Here is a 14,096-nt window from a genome sequence, read left to right on the forward strand (position 1 = left end):
TGCATTCCAACGCAAGCCCGAGGCCGCTCTCTGATGCTGAGCGGAGGTTCTGCAAGCCTCACAGAGAACTAGTGGATAAGGGGAGCGAGTGGAGGAATAGAGGCACTTGGACACCAACAGGTGGTGTGCTTTTACAGCCTCTTTTGTAATACAGCCCTAGTATACATTGATGCAATTGCATTAAAAAAAAAAAACTAAAGAGATGGATGTATTTGAGGAAATGCAGGTTGGAAAATATAAACTGAATGTATGAGTTTAAGTCAGAAAATAAAAATAGAAATGAGGAACCGCTTGAAAGCAAAATAAACAAAAGTATTCATGTTAATAAAAAACATTTTCTCCATGTATGAAAACAACACATGTCACTTCAGGGGGAGACAAACAGTACAGTCCAAGTCTAGTGAACTCAGGCGAGCATAACTAAAGTAACCTTGAGACAAGGAAAGGAAGTGAATGCACACAACACATAGCCCCAAGTGTAAATAGGCTAGGAACATGGCTGCCACTGTTTTTCCAAACTTTTGGATAAGATGGCCAATCAAGGACAAAATAGGTCAACTTAAATGAACTTAACATGCACAGATACTATCAAACCACTGATCTAAATGGAGCAGAGCACATGGAGGGGGGCTTAATGTAACAAAATGGCATCTTCAGCTACTGCTGGATCAATATTTGAAGCAGGCAGATTAGGGGTCTTTGTCACCCCACACAAGGCAGAGAAGGCAGGTCATTCTCCACAAAAGAGCCTCCAGAGCTACACAGATGCTTTACAGCAAAAAAAAAAAAAGGAAAAGAAAAAAAACTAAAGTGTTAAATGTAAATTCAAAACTGCAAACAGGACTTAAATGTATTGTTGTTTTAACCAATAAAAGGGCCAAATTATTAGTGTTTCTACCTGTGTTTCTAATAAACATGCAATTACTTGAGGATAAGTGTTGTTGACATTTTTTTTAAATGTGTTAATCAAAAGCACAATTCCACCCGCATGTGGTTGTACGTGTTTTTGTTGCAATTAATGCTTAAAATAAAAGCAAAACTAAGCAACTATAACATGTGTTTATGTCCATGCTATTACTACGGGAACAACAAGGGCCGCCGTACTGAACAGGGAGGAAAAAAAAAAGCAAATTCAACTGTTGATTCAAAAGCTGACCGAAAGAAACGGATGTGAACGTCTTGTGCCAGAAACACGTTATTAAAAACAATAACCACTTTGGGTCAGAGAGTTTATAACAATGACAGTAAACATCTAGGGCACCCACAGGATGTAGGCTGTACATTATTTGATCATCTCCGCTAGGCCACATCCAGGGCCAAGCTACTGCTGACAACTAACCCATTCACCATTTATTTTCAACTATGTTGACATCACCCTCCTCTGGACTAACAAAACCATAATCTCCAGTTGGGTCTTCCCCAGTGAAAACAAACGATGTGTAAAACAAGTGCAGCGGCCGCAATCCTGGAGAATAAGAGCAATGCCCCAAACTTCATGCAACAAATAACGGAGCTCTTTCTTCCACATATTAGGGTTCAAGTCGTGCATTATGAGGGGAGTTCAGTGGAGGAGGCGGTGGGGGTGGGAGCATGAGGAATTTCCTGCCAAATGTGCAATAAAATAAAAGTCTAGCTGGTGGCCAGACACTTCCATAAAGGAATGTTTAAAGGGCTACCAAAGGGGTTTTATGGAAAGTTTGTTTCTAGCTTGTGTGTGGGGAGAGAAAAAAAAAATACATGTAGGCCCACAAAACAAAGTTAGCTAAAATGCTCACCAACAATACACAACGTAAAGATTTCAGATTTGCACACACTAGCTAGTGCTAGCGGCGGCGACATACGGTGGAAAAAACAAAATGAGGCTTGTTCGGCAGGACTAACATTTAACGTTAGTCGAGTCTTTTTTCCCAGAACAAAGGAGTAATTTCCTCCTCTCCGTGGTCGATGCGGAGACCATCACACACTTGGCTCGCCACCTCAAACCAGACAAAAACTTACATCCCCCGCTTTAACCACACATTCCCGAAAACTTTTCGAAAATTGCAGGCGTCAAAATAGGTGTCAGTGAAACCCATCGAATTCATGCAACTTCCCCCGAAACATGAAGTGAAAGAAGGTGTTTTTTTTACCTCTCCTCTGCAAGTGTCTGATATCCAACAGTAAAAAGAAAAGCGGAGACTCGCAAGGGGAAAAACATAAAACTTCAAGAGAATTTCGACCTCAGTGCATGAAACGCATTGGAGCACCGTAGATGTCTTCCTTTTGTCCCGGTAAGCCTGTTTTTCACACAGCGCCCACGTGTTTGCTTCAATGTAACAAGTCTGTGTGCAAACAAATCTATTATAGTAACTAATCTCGCGTCTTCCTTTTTTGTTGTTACAACTGAGATGATTTCATTCTTCTCGTAGACATCTTCACCACCTCCGTCCACATTGTCAGACGCAACACCGTATCCCTCCGCACAAAAGTGAGGGCCTCAATGCCAGCGGTGTCCGATTTCAAACGCCTTTGAGAGACGGGGTATTTTTACAGCGAAAAAAACACTGCTTTAACGTCTTCCGGTGGCCAAAACGCCGTATGTGTCTAACCGCGTAGCTCGGTTTTGTGTGCCGTATCTGCAATCCTCAAAATGAGGGAGCGCTGCGTGCACTAGGTCGTCCAGCGGAAGGCTATCGTAAGAAAGTTACCTGCGATTACACAGCAGCAGCTTGACGAGATGGCACGATAAATGCGAAAGAGCTCTGCCAATGGGAAAGCGTGTACGCTTGATTGGCAGCAACTGCAGCCAGTGAACGGCCGGAAATCCAATTTATGCCCGCCTTCTTCTTGACGCTCACTTTCCCTGTGTGCTCAGGGAGGCTGGCTGAGGGGGGCTCCAACATGCCCGCTGACATCATTTTATTACTTCGGTTGGTGGGTCCGCTTTTCGTTTTTTTTTTTGCCAACAAAAACAATATATTAAACACACAGCTTTAAATTATTCTTGTTTCCATTACAATAATAACAGCATCTGTAAACTAAATTATAATTTCAGTTGTTATTGTAAAATTTTGTCTTAGCATGACATGATGCTACATGGAAAACTAGCTGAATAGCTAGTGCTAACTACTATTTTATTTTCTATACCAATACAGCTGTATGACATAAGCTGAATTTTTATTTTTTGAATATTGATTTCCTCATGTATGGGTTGTTATGAAGAGAAACTATTTTTTCTTTTTTCTTTTTTTAAATTTACCTAGCACTTACAGCTAGGCTAGGCTAGGCTACATATTAGCATACATATTCTGGTTCCAAAATAATATTTTGTCTTGCTTTACTTAAAAATTATCATCCACTGTGCTAATGAATTCTGTCCAGCCATTATTCTATTATTATCATTAATTATAATTATAATCATAATTTCTAACTATTACTTTTCATTTCTGATTACTCTGCTGCTTGTTTCCTCAATTTAATGATTCATTGTTTGATTTTTTTCAACAAAACATCAGAAAATAGCGACAAAAAATGCTTGTTTTACCCAGATATCAGTCTATACCAAAAATATTCAGTTTACTATCACATTTGACAAAGAAAATCATCTCTTCCTCACATAAAAGAATCTTTAACCATCAAATGTATGGTATTTTTTTGCTTGAAAACTGACATTAAAAAATAGGTAATCAATATAGTTGCTGATTAATTTTCTGTCAGTCCACTAAGATCAATAGGCGAATCACTTTTGCTCCAATTTTCATGTGGCCAGTCTTTTTATGAATGGGCTGGCAAACATAAGACCAACACACCCCTAGTAACTGCCTGCTCCAGAGCAGAGTGGAGAGGAGGGAGAGCAGAGAGTATAGGATCACAGAGTAGGGGAGGAGGGGGGGAAATAGTTCAGAGAAAACAGTTCAGACAGGGAGGGCACACCGGATGATCAACGCAAATGTGTCTGTAACGTTAAAATGCTGATTTTACAAGATAAAAACACCAATAGATATTTGAAATGAACTGCAGTTCAGTCCCCATGATGATGAAGACAAACTACTTACAGTGGAATAAGATTAGATGACCCCGATAGGCCATGAAGCTAATGTGTTTCCTGCCTTTATTCAATATGCACACAACATCCCTGACACAAAACAAAACACACAATAACCTCTCTTTTGAAAAGTGTATGTAGGTGGTAGACAGCTGTTGTTTTCCACCTGAGGGCAAACCTTGTCAAAGAAGAGGGAAGTTAAGGAAACCTCTCTTTGTTTCTGGTCCACAACCTCAAAAACTACAATTTTATATAGACATACACTCACTGGCCTCTTCATTAGGTACACCTGTACAATAAAATGCAATCTAATACAACAACAACCTTCGTAAAGCTAATTATGTTCAGGTTTGATTGACAATGTCAGAGAGGGATCGAGTGAACTAGGTGTTTATTATTGAGGTTGTAGCCTGCAGTGGTGTTGAAGTGCTTTATATTCAGAGGTGTTTCTAATATTTTGTCCATTCCCATTTACATACATGAGAGCCACTGAAACCTCAATCATAAACATAAAGTAGAGTTATTATCTTTTTTGACAGTGTCAACAAAAACTGTAATACGTTGTTGGATTTCCTTACATCGTAGAGGTGTAGGCTACCTAATAATGTGCCCAGTGATTGTAGATCATACACATATAATATTTTAGAAAGACAGAAAACCACAAAAACCTTCAGACACAGAAAGATTTATGTAAAAAATATCACTATCGACTACTACAAAGGCCTCAGTGACTCAAGTTTTAAGTCACTCTGTGGCCAGGATGCCAATGTTTTGGGTGTTTGCTAAATGAAGATACGGCAAATGCAAATTCTACAAAGCTGCCTAGTGTTATTATGCATCCTAATGCCTCAAACTGTCTGTTTGCACAGAGGTTAGCAACGGGAAGGGGGATTTGCTGTCAATAGGACATATAGGTAAATAATCCATTGGGTGTCCCGTGGGTAAAAGAAAAGCCTCGGCACAGAACATTAATTAGTCTCATGGACCGTCTTAGGAATGTAATGGGGTTACTGCTTGGAACAAACGCACATATGGGCCATAAATACCTTCACAAACATACCATGCACACATTCACATTTGGTCACACACACCAGCATACGCGTGCAGGTACTCACACACATTCCCAAAAAAAAAAAGAAAGAAGGCGAGACAGCCGAGGCATCAGAAAATAATCACAACTATCAAAGAAAGGGCATCTTGAGTTATTTATCTAACACCTATTTGGAATCCTTTCATTGAGGAATGTATTAATCAAAAGATTAGATTTGAACAGATGGAAACATCTGTTTGGGGAAATGAATTTCTAGTGGAGGCTGAGAAAAATCTCTCATATTCTCGCTTTTTTCCAGTAGACGTTAGGCCTTGAGTAAGAATAGTGCTGTTGTCAGTATTAGCAATGAGGCTTGTAAGCCCTCCAAGTAGTTTGTAGTAACAGCTGGGTCTGACATGGAGAGCATGTACAAGGGCAGCCAGGCTGAAGAGAGGGAGGGGGTGGTAGAAAAAGAATAAAAAAACATATATAGTGAGGATCTTCACCTTAATGAACACAGAGTGCATCTAACGGTGACACGAGGTTGAACAGAAATGGGTTGTATAACAGGAAGCCAAAGACAGAAGAAATGTGTTTTAAAGCATTAGCCTCTCTCTTACCTATATTTATTTTTTTACAACTGAATTAGGGTGGCACCACTTTCTCATTGGAGCCAAGGGCAATGGCTGCTTTAATATGTTATTCCTGATATTGAGCAATGCAATTTTACATGCAGCTGTTACAAAATAATTAGTGCAGCCTGGATTATGTGAACATTATAACGCTGCTGTCCACTATATTTTGTTTGTTTCCCGATTAACACGAACATACAACAACACAAACTGACCTCTAAGAGCTCAATTTTATGCTAAAATTGTGTTTCATTATCCACAGTAACGATGGGTAATGTACCGCATGGTAAAGCTCACAGCATCATTATACAGGAGGGACAAAAACAAAAACACAAACACGTCATCTATAATCTCAAAACACATTCACAGTACAATGGACAGTTAAAGGCAGAATGCTGTCACACATGCCCTCGTTGATTCCTCCGAGCCATTCCCAGCTTCATATCTGTAATTAACAACAGATGCACATGGAAAATTAGCATATGTTTGGCACATTGGTGCTAATCGGTCATATATTTGTGCATATTAATGCCATATCCATCTATGAGCACATAGTTTGAATTACATAAATTCACACAAGAAACAACAGTGTGTAATAATGTGTACTTAATCCTCTTTGGGGTTTTTTTAATCAATAATGCTGGAGAACAAATAAAGAGGGCAGTCCTGCATCACAGTACAGATGCCTCACACGTGTCACCTTTGATTCTCACTGCTTTAACCTCCAATCAAAAACAATGTTGTGTTACAGCTGGGTTTAGCCCTATAGCTACCTGCTTCAACACCCTCACATGTTATACACCTTTTTGGCCTTCATTGCCATCCTGCCCTGCTCATAGGAAGCCAGTCATGCAAGCCAAACCACATCACCAGGTCATATCACACACAATGATAAGCCCGTAAACATACAGTATAGGCAGCGCATAACGCACACCGAGCTCGATGGTGAGGCAAGCTGCTCACCTCGTTCCATACTGAGCCCCTCACAGCCTGTAATAGTAGAGGCTTAGGTTTGGGTGGGGGAAGGGCAGAGGTGCACAGGTTTCTGATCAGACAAGAAAACTAGGCCAAGACCAAACAATCCCTCTCCCCGAACAGCCTCTGCAGCCTCTTCCTAAATGCTACAACTTTGTTACAGCATTGTGACAATCACTTGCCCAGATTGTCATTAATGGCGGGGCGACGGAGTGATTTTGAGCCACAACACGTGTTTTTAGAGGCATAACAGCTTCTCATAGCCGGGCTATGATTCATGCTTCCTTACCCCTTTGGAAGCTGTCCTCCAATAAGAGTTAGAGGCTGGGGGTAGGAGCGGATAGATTGATAGTGTTGGCTGAGTGCCCATGCTCAGAGTCTATCTGTGCTGAAGGGGAGGAGACAGGGGGGAATCTATCTGTTGTGCTCTCTGTGCTCATGATAAACTGACTCCCGTCAAGCTTCTTCCCCCCTATTACAGCTCGCCTGGCAGAAAACACCCAAACTCGCACTGACTTCCAACATGTTAAACAACAATAAAATGCGGGAAGAGCGGAGTGAGTGATTCAGACAGGACAATAATCCACAAGGTTATGCTATCCCCCTTTCAGCGATAGTTGGGAAACATAAGCGGAGCAGGGGCAATTGTTTTGGGACAAGTGAGGACAGCCTATCTTCTTTGATGCAAGTATTCAAAACAGCCAAACTCAAAGGGACACAATGAACCCAGATTTCACTTCATCACAAATGGGACCATCGCCAGTAGAAAATACAATGTCTCTCTCCCTTATCCTGAAACTGTAATTCCCACAGAGCTCCACAGTGAGAAAGAAAATGAGTTTGAGGGATTGTCCATGACATTAATCCTCCCAAACACTACAGTTCTAGATCCAATACAGACACACAAACACAAAGCAAATCAACAATCTATTTACTAAAGGACAAAAAAAGAAAACTAAATCAACAATCCTTTTGACTTCTGTCTGCTCTCATTATACAATGACTTTTCCTGAATGCCGCCTTCCTCTGTTCTCTGTTCTAGTGATTTTATGGGACCCCTCCCTGCCATCTTGGATTCCCATTATTGTGCAGTTGTATGGGTGCCCCTGTTCTGCCAACCACGCTTCAGGTACAGTGAACAGAACACCAGCTTCCTGTTTACAAAGCCGGGCAATTGAGAGCCCCAGCACCAGACTGTACAGCTGAGCAAAAGAGCAGATAGGAGACTGCGGCGGTGCTTGAATTTGAGGTTGAATTTGAAGAATGGGAAAGTGAGCAAGCAGACAGGGAAAGTGCAAAGTAGAGAAGGAGTATTCCTACCTGAGCCCAAAAAATCTCTAGCCCAATCTGAAAATAATACAGTAGTCATATATCGAGGGGGAGGTGTGCGAAAAGTCACATGATAACAATCAGATCAGGAGCTGAATTGACTTTAAATCAATTGAAGTAGGCATGTCAGGGCTGCCCAGGACAGGAGGGGGAAGAGAGGGAGTGAAAAGGAGATAGATGTGAGCCCGTGTGGGGGAGGGAAGCAGAGATTGTTGGTGTCGTGGGAGCACTGCAACAACAATAACAGCAGTGTGTGCGCTTGTGTGTGTGTGTCTGTGTGTGTGTCTGTGCGTCTGTGTGTCTGTGTGACATAGTGAATGAGTTAGAGTGGAAGTGGGGATGTGTTATGGCTCACAAAAGTGATGAAATGACATCTCCTTTACTCGAGCACACAGCTGCTATTGCAGCAAAGAACACACTGTTGAGATATCTGGCCTTCTATTTTCTTTGGTCAGAAGTGTCTGCCCGCCTGTCATGTTCTCCTCTAATTAGCTACATCCACACAATGACTGCACTGTGTCCATTGCAAACAGATTTCTGCCCATTCATACTCATGTCATTAATATAATCTGCTTTGGGATACATGACTTCTTATTTAAATGAGAAAAAATACAACAAATCCATCACCTAATTTGATATAAATGTGTTTTGAAGGCTCTTTATTATACATTTATATTCCCCTAAATACTCCCGACCTGTATACATATGATAAAGTGATTGTTTCTAATAACTAAGCTTATGATTTATATTACAGCTCCCAGGTAAAAACAAATACGATATGAAAACTTATGGATATGACAAATTTTTCGGGTTGAGGCTTCTCTCTTTTTGTTGTTTTCTCTATTTCTTTCATCTCTTTTTCTCCTCCCCTCCCCCCTTTCTTTGCAGATTAGAATTCATTAGCAATCAAAGAGCCTCCAGAGAGCTCCAGCTCTTAATTACCTACTCATTTGCATTTTTGCATATTAATGACTGCAGGGTTTTGGTAGGGTTTTTGCCGCAGTGGTTTAAAGGCACCTCAGTCCTCTGTTCTCCGGGGAGGAGGAGAGATGGCCAGAGGCAAGGCTCCAAGCCTGTCCAATTCCCCCCTCTATCCTTCCTGATAGGGGCTGGACAGAGCAAGAAGGAGGGGGGGGGGGGTTGGCCGGGGGCATATGGGATGGGTGGGTTGTGTTGGGGGGGGGGGGGGGGGGGACTACAGGGGTGCACAGGGTAAAGGTCAATGTCCCTTATCAACATAAGAAAGAACACATGTCTTCAGCTCTGCCTAATTATTGTCATATTGAGCAGTTTAAGCACCTGATCTGAACAAAATATACCCTAAGAGAAACTGGAAATCTATACTGCAGAGATTGCTCACGTGGGTTTTATTGAGGACGGCAGCTAGTTTGGATGAAACTCATGTCCCACAGTGTGCAGAGGCAGGGGCATTTTATATCCCTGGAGAAAGGTGTGTACTGGTGAAAATGAGGCTAGTGTGTGTGTGTGTGTGTGTGTGTTTTCCTTTACATTACAGCCTGTCTCCAAGTGTTCAGTGTGAGGGCAGTATGAGAGGCTCATTTACCGTGAGCCTTAATGACTGTGCTGTGCATGCACATGTGCGCGTAAGATTATAAAACCACACCTTTGCGCCTTCGCATATAGACAAACATGTAAACAGAAACAGTTGTAGGCACATGCGTACACACATGCGTGCACACTCACGCGCACATGATTTGAGGGAATAATATGACTAGAGATGCTAGACAACAGCTCCCAGGCATCTCCTAGCCCCTGAAGTGCTGCTGTTCCTCTTATCCAATATGTTTTGACTGCAACAATGATGTCTGAACATGGAAAATAACAGCATATCCCACTGTGTTTTTAGATACCTTACAAACATAACAATTAATGACTTGAAGCCCCGAGACATCTGGCCAACAGGTTCAACACGACTGAATAAAACATTTCATACTCTAATTTATTACCCAGAGTGTGTTTGTATTATAGTAAACATTGAAAAGGGGTTTGATTTTTTTAAAAACAAACAAACTGCAATTTGTTATAGAAATGTGACTGTGCCACATTTATGAGAACTATCAGAAACATATTTATATCCAACATGTAAGACACATACATGTCTCATAGTGCATCCCTGAAACCATACTGCTTACAGAGTTGGCTTAAGTCGACTTAACTGCTATTAGTGGAGCATTATAAAGTGTGTGTGTGTGCAGGGCCTGAGGACTGCAGCAATGTGTGGGCTGTTGGGGTGGGGTTAATGAGCTGTTCTATGACCTCTGTCACCCCACAGGATCGCCTCAGGGAGACAGAGCGAGACAAACAGGAAGACGTGGTGACAACAAGCCCATGGTTGCAATCTGCTGCTGGACTTCTGGGACGAATCAGATTTAAAAAAAAAAAAAAAAAAAAAATAGGTGGCCTAACCTTGACAGATATATCCTCAAACAAGACCTAAGCATATTTTAGTATACACCCTTTGGAACCAAACTATTTAACTACAGTACTCTTGATGTATTTCACAGTGTGTATGCACTATATAAAGTGATGGTTTATTTGTAATTCGAGTGTAAGCATGGCTGTATAGTGTCCATGTTTACACATCGGTGAAAATGTAGATATTAACTTCATCTGTGCTGTCAGTAAAGAGTGAGCAAAAGAATGAATGTAACAGAGAGAGAGAGTCACACAGCAGTGATGTGTGGCTGCACTGTGAGGATCACTGCATCCTCAAATGACAATAACAGTGATATTACTGCCACCTTGTGGTTGAAGTGGAGTACTGACTTATCCTAAGCGGTTGCATTATGTACAGTACATGAAAAAAGCATCAGGAACATGAACATATGTCATTATAATGTATCCCATACAAAAGTCCTGCTATTATTTACATATTGGCTGTGGTGGAAAGATTACTCAAACGGAGTAGTTACATTACTGCAATATGACTCAATTACAAGTAAAATGACTGGTATTAAAATAATACTTTACCGTTGATGTTTAATGCATTATCAATAGCAGCCGTTCAATCAAAGTGGTTTCTGTTTCTCCAAATCTTCAGTCTAAATTTATACCAACTCCTCCTCCGTTCTGCTCAGTGGTCACGGTCACCTCTCCAAACCTGCACCTGCTGCAGGGTTTAGTTTTTCTGTCCGTATGTCAGGGTTTTCACTGGCCCATTTGTGATCGGATGCTACAAAAATGTAGATGAAAGGTTTGGATATTAACTCAGATTGTATTCAGTACTCAATTATGATTTTAAAAGTAACTAAGCAGATTACATGTTGTAATGCATACTTAAGTTCGAGTAAAATTACAGACTTAAAAATGACTAATAAATAAGTTAAAAAACAACATTTACCCCCCAAAATGACTTCATTGCAGTAACTTGAGTAGCTGTAATTAGTTACTTCCACCCCTGCACATTGGACTACACACCTTCGTAAAGCAATCTGAAACAATTTGACACGTGTTAACTGTAAAGTGTAAAGTGTTTATTTTGACCACTGCTATAACTCTACCAACTAAAAAGTTAATTGACATGATAAAGTAACAAGCTGAAAAACAGTTTCTGTTCCTAACTACCTGTAACAGGTTACAGAAGCCAAACGACTGTATTTGAATACAAACTAATGTATTATAATTGATAAGTTAGAATGAGACACAAAATTATCCACGCAAAATTTTGCAACCATTGTTTTTAATAGAAAGATTTTATATTCTTTAAACCAGACAACCAGATGCCAGACATTTTTGGATATATTAAAAAAAAAGAAGAACAGAACAAAAAAAAAAAAAAAATGACACAAAATGGAATTATATGGTTTAGACTTTGTGGATTTAGTGGTCTCATATACAATACAATTTCTTTTCATCGCCAAAAAGTGCAAATTCTCCAAAAATCACCTATACCCCCCACCCCACCCCTGCAGCTTCTAACAGATATGGACTGACAGACTGCTATGCTAAGAAAAAAATAAAACTTTGTGAAGAGAAAGGGATTCTTTAAAAAGTAGATCCACACTGGAGTCAGGTAGACGAAGAAAACGGCTGCTGCACTCTGTGGGTTAAAACGTTCGATGGAGCTGCGCTTTCGGGCCACACTCCGATCAATTAGTGATGTTACAGCAGGTATTTCTGCCTTTGTGATGAACAGAGCAGAGTGTGGTCAGATGTGCAACTAGGATGAAAGTTTTAACACACACACACACACACAAACACAGAAGTTTTCTGCCTGATGTTACTCCGTGTGCATTTACAATTAATGTCCTGGTTTGAAAATTGGGACGATTCTGCCATTTTAAATGTACATCAGAAATAAAAAAACAACTTTGTAGAGGATTATCATAATAATCACAGTTACAAATCAATCTATTATAAATAGTAGCCTATTTCCTTCTCTCCCAAGTTAAACCATTTACTGAACTATGGATTTATTGAATGTTTTTCATGATCAATATTATTCTTTCCACTCTACTGCAATAATCTTGACGTGACATCGATGTTAAGGCCAATAAAATTCTCTGTTCTGATTTGCAAAAGTGCATGATGGTCATTTGGCCGTTTCATCTGTCTTTCATAATCATTTATCGCGATTTATATGGATACCAGATCCAGCCTTTAACTACACAGACAGGGCGTTATTGCAGACAAAGAGATTCTGCAGTGGATACATCACTGCATGTTTAACATTCAGCACAGCTAGCCTTCTCAGAAAGCTTTTGCAACTGTTATACAGGTTTCTTTTTCAAGAAAAGGAGTCTCCCAAAAATGAGATCAAATGACCTTTCTCCCAACAAGATCTGAGACAGTAAGCAGAGAGCAGGTAGGGGGAGATCTGTCCCCCCCCTCTACCTTTGTGTGACTATGCAATAAGCTGCATATAACAGGTATGGTGGTAGTATTACAGAGATGTGTTTGTTTAACGTCCAGATGAGGCGGCAGCTCCATCCACCTTCAATCCAGATACCAAATATTCAAGTTTTTTCTTTTTTTTTTTCTTTTTTTTTACATTTTCATCATATTGTTTTTTTTGCATTTAAATAATCATCTGCACTGAGAAAACAAAAAAACATCAACAGGAACAACAATAACAATAGTGATAACCATAAAATAAAAGCACACAAAATTCAGGATGGCCTTTCGCAAAGTGCTTTTGTTACAATCGCAGAAGCTGAAAAAAGGCAGTTGGATAGCGGTACGCTGGGGGGCCTTTTGAACTGTCGGTCTACATGTCTGTCTGTCACACAGCAGACGGATAGTGAGGCTAAACGGACTGACTGAAATGGCCAACTGCAAAGTGTCGACCGTTTCCTCCTGCCGTCTCGAACTCACATCCTTTACAAATGACGAAAAACTCCAAAGTTGGAATCACAGTATGAAGTTATGGAATGTATCCTAAAATTGGTTTAGGTGACTGAAAACTGAAACTGTCTCTTCCTTCACACCTCCTCCAACCCCCTCTCCCTCCTTTCTCTCCTGTCGATTCCCCCTGCTGAGGGTGTGTGATCTTTGATCAAAGGCCGGTCGGCAGCAAAGATGTAGACTCTGAGTCCAGAGAGAGGGAGAGCGATGGGAGAAGAAAGTATGAAAGATATACCCTCCCCTGCGCTTTTCCAACCCCATCTCCTTTCAGAAAATGTTACAGTCTGACTCATAAGACTGAATCTCCAGTGGCTTCCTTCCCTCCGACAAACAATTCACTGGATCAATATTAAATGGAGAAACAGGCTGGTCACAGCCACTTTACAATGAGGAAAACTGTTCCTGCTTTTATCTCTCTGGGAACTATTATGATAAATATTGGTATGAACAAGAAAGGCAAAGACAGAGATGTAACTTGGAGGGTGATTATTAGACATACCATAAACTTAGCAGACATTGAAACCCAATGCATAGCAGTGTATTTTCCACCTGAGTAGTACTTTACATAAAGACAAAAGAGATCAGCAACAGTCTCCTTGTTGCAGTTCTCAAATGTGAAATCTGTGGTGACCTCCTTTGTGTTACAATTCTTCTCATAATGTGGCCATGCACTGAACCATTGCTCAGCAAATAGGTCCGTCACCTGGGCTTTCTAACCTCATCCCTGAAAACAACATCCAGC

General features: G+C 40.6%; 1 protein-coding gene across 7 annotated transcripts in view; it reads right to left on the reverse strand.

Moving 5' to 3' along the window:
- Positions 1-2,572, reverse strand: part of tcf3b (transcription factor 3b) — a 30,386-nt gene extending 27,814 nt beyond the window's left edge. For 4 of the 7 annotated variants that reach the window (XM_073476023.1, XM_073476018.1, XM_073476022.1 and 1 more), the window contains exon 1: positions 2,130-2,572. The gene's annotated coding sequence lies outside the window, so the exon portion shown is untranslated. The remainder of the gene's footprint in view (positions 1-2,129) is intronic. The other 3 variants (XM_073476020.1, XM_073476019.1, XM_073476021.1) reach the window with 2 other exon arrangements.
- Positions 2,573-14,096: the final 11,524 nt, after the last annotated feature.

The sequence above is a fragment of the Pagrus major genome, chromosome 11 (assembly GCF_040436345.1).
Source record: "Pagrus major chromosome 11, Pma_NU_1.0".
NCBI classification, from domain to species: domain Eukaryota; kingdom Metazoa; phylum Chordata; class Actinopteri; order Spariformes; family Sparidae; genus Pagrus; species Pagrus major.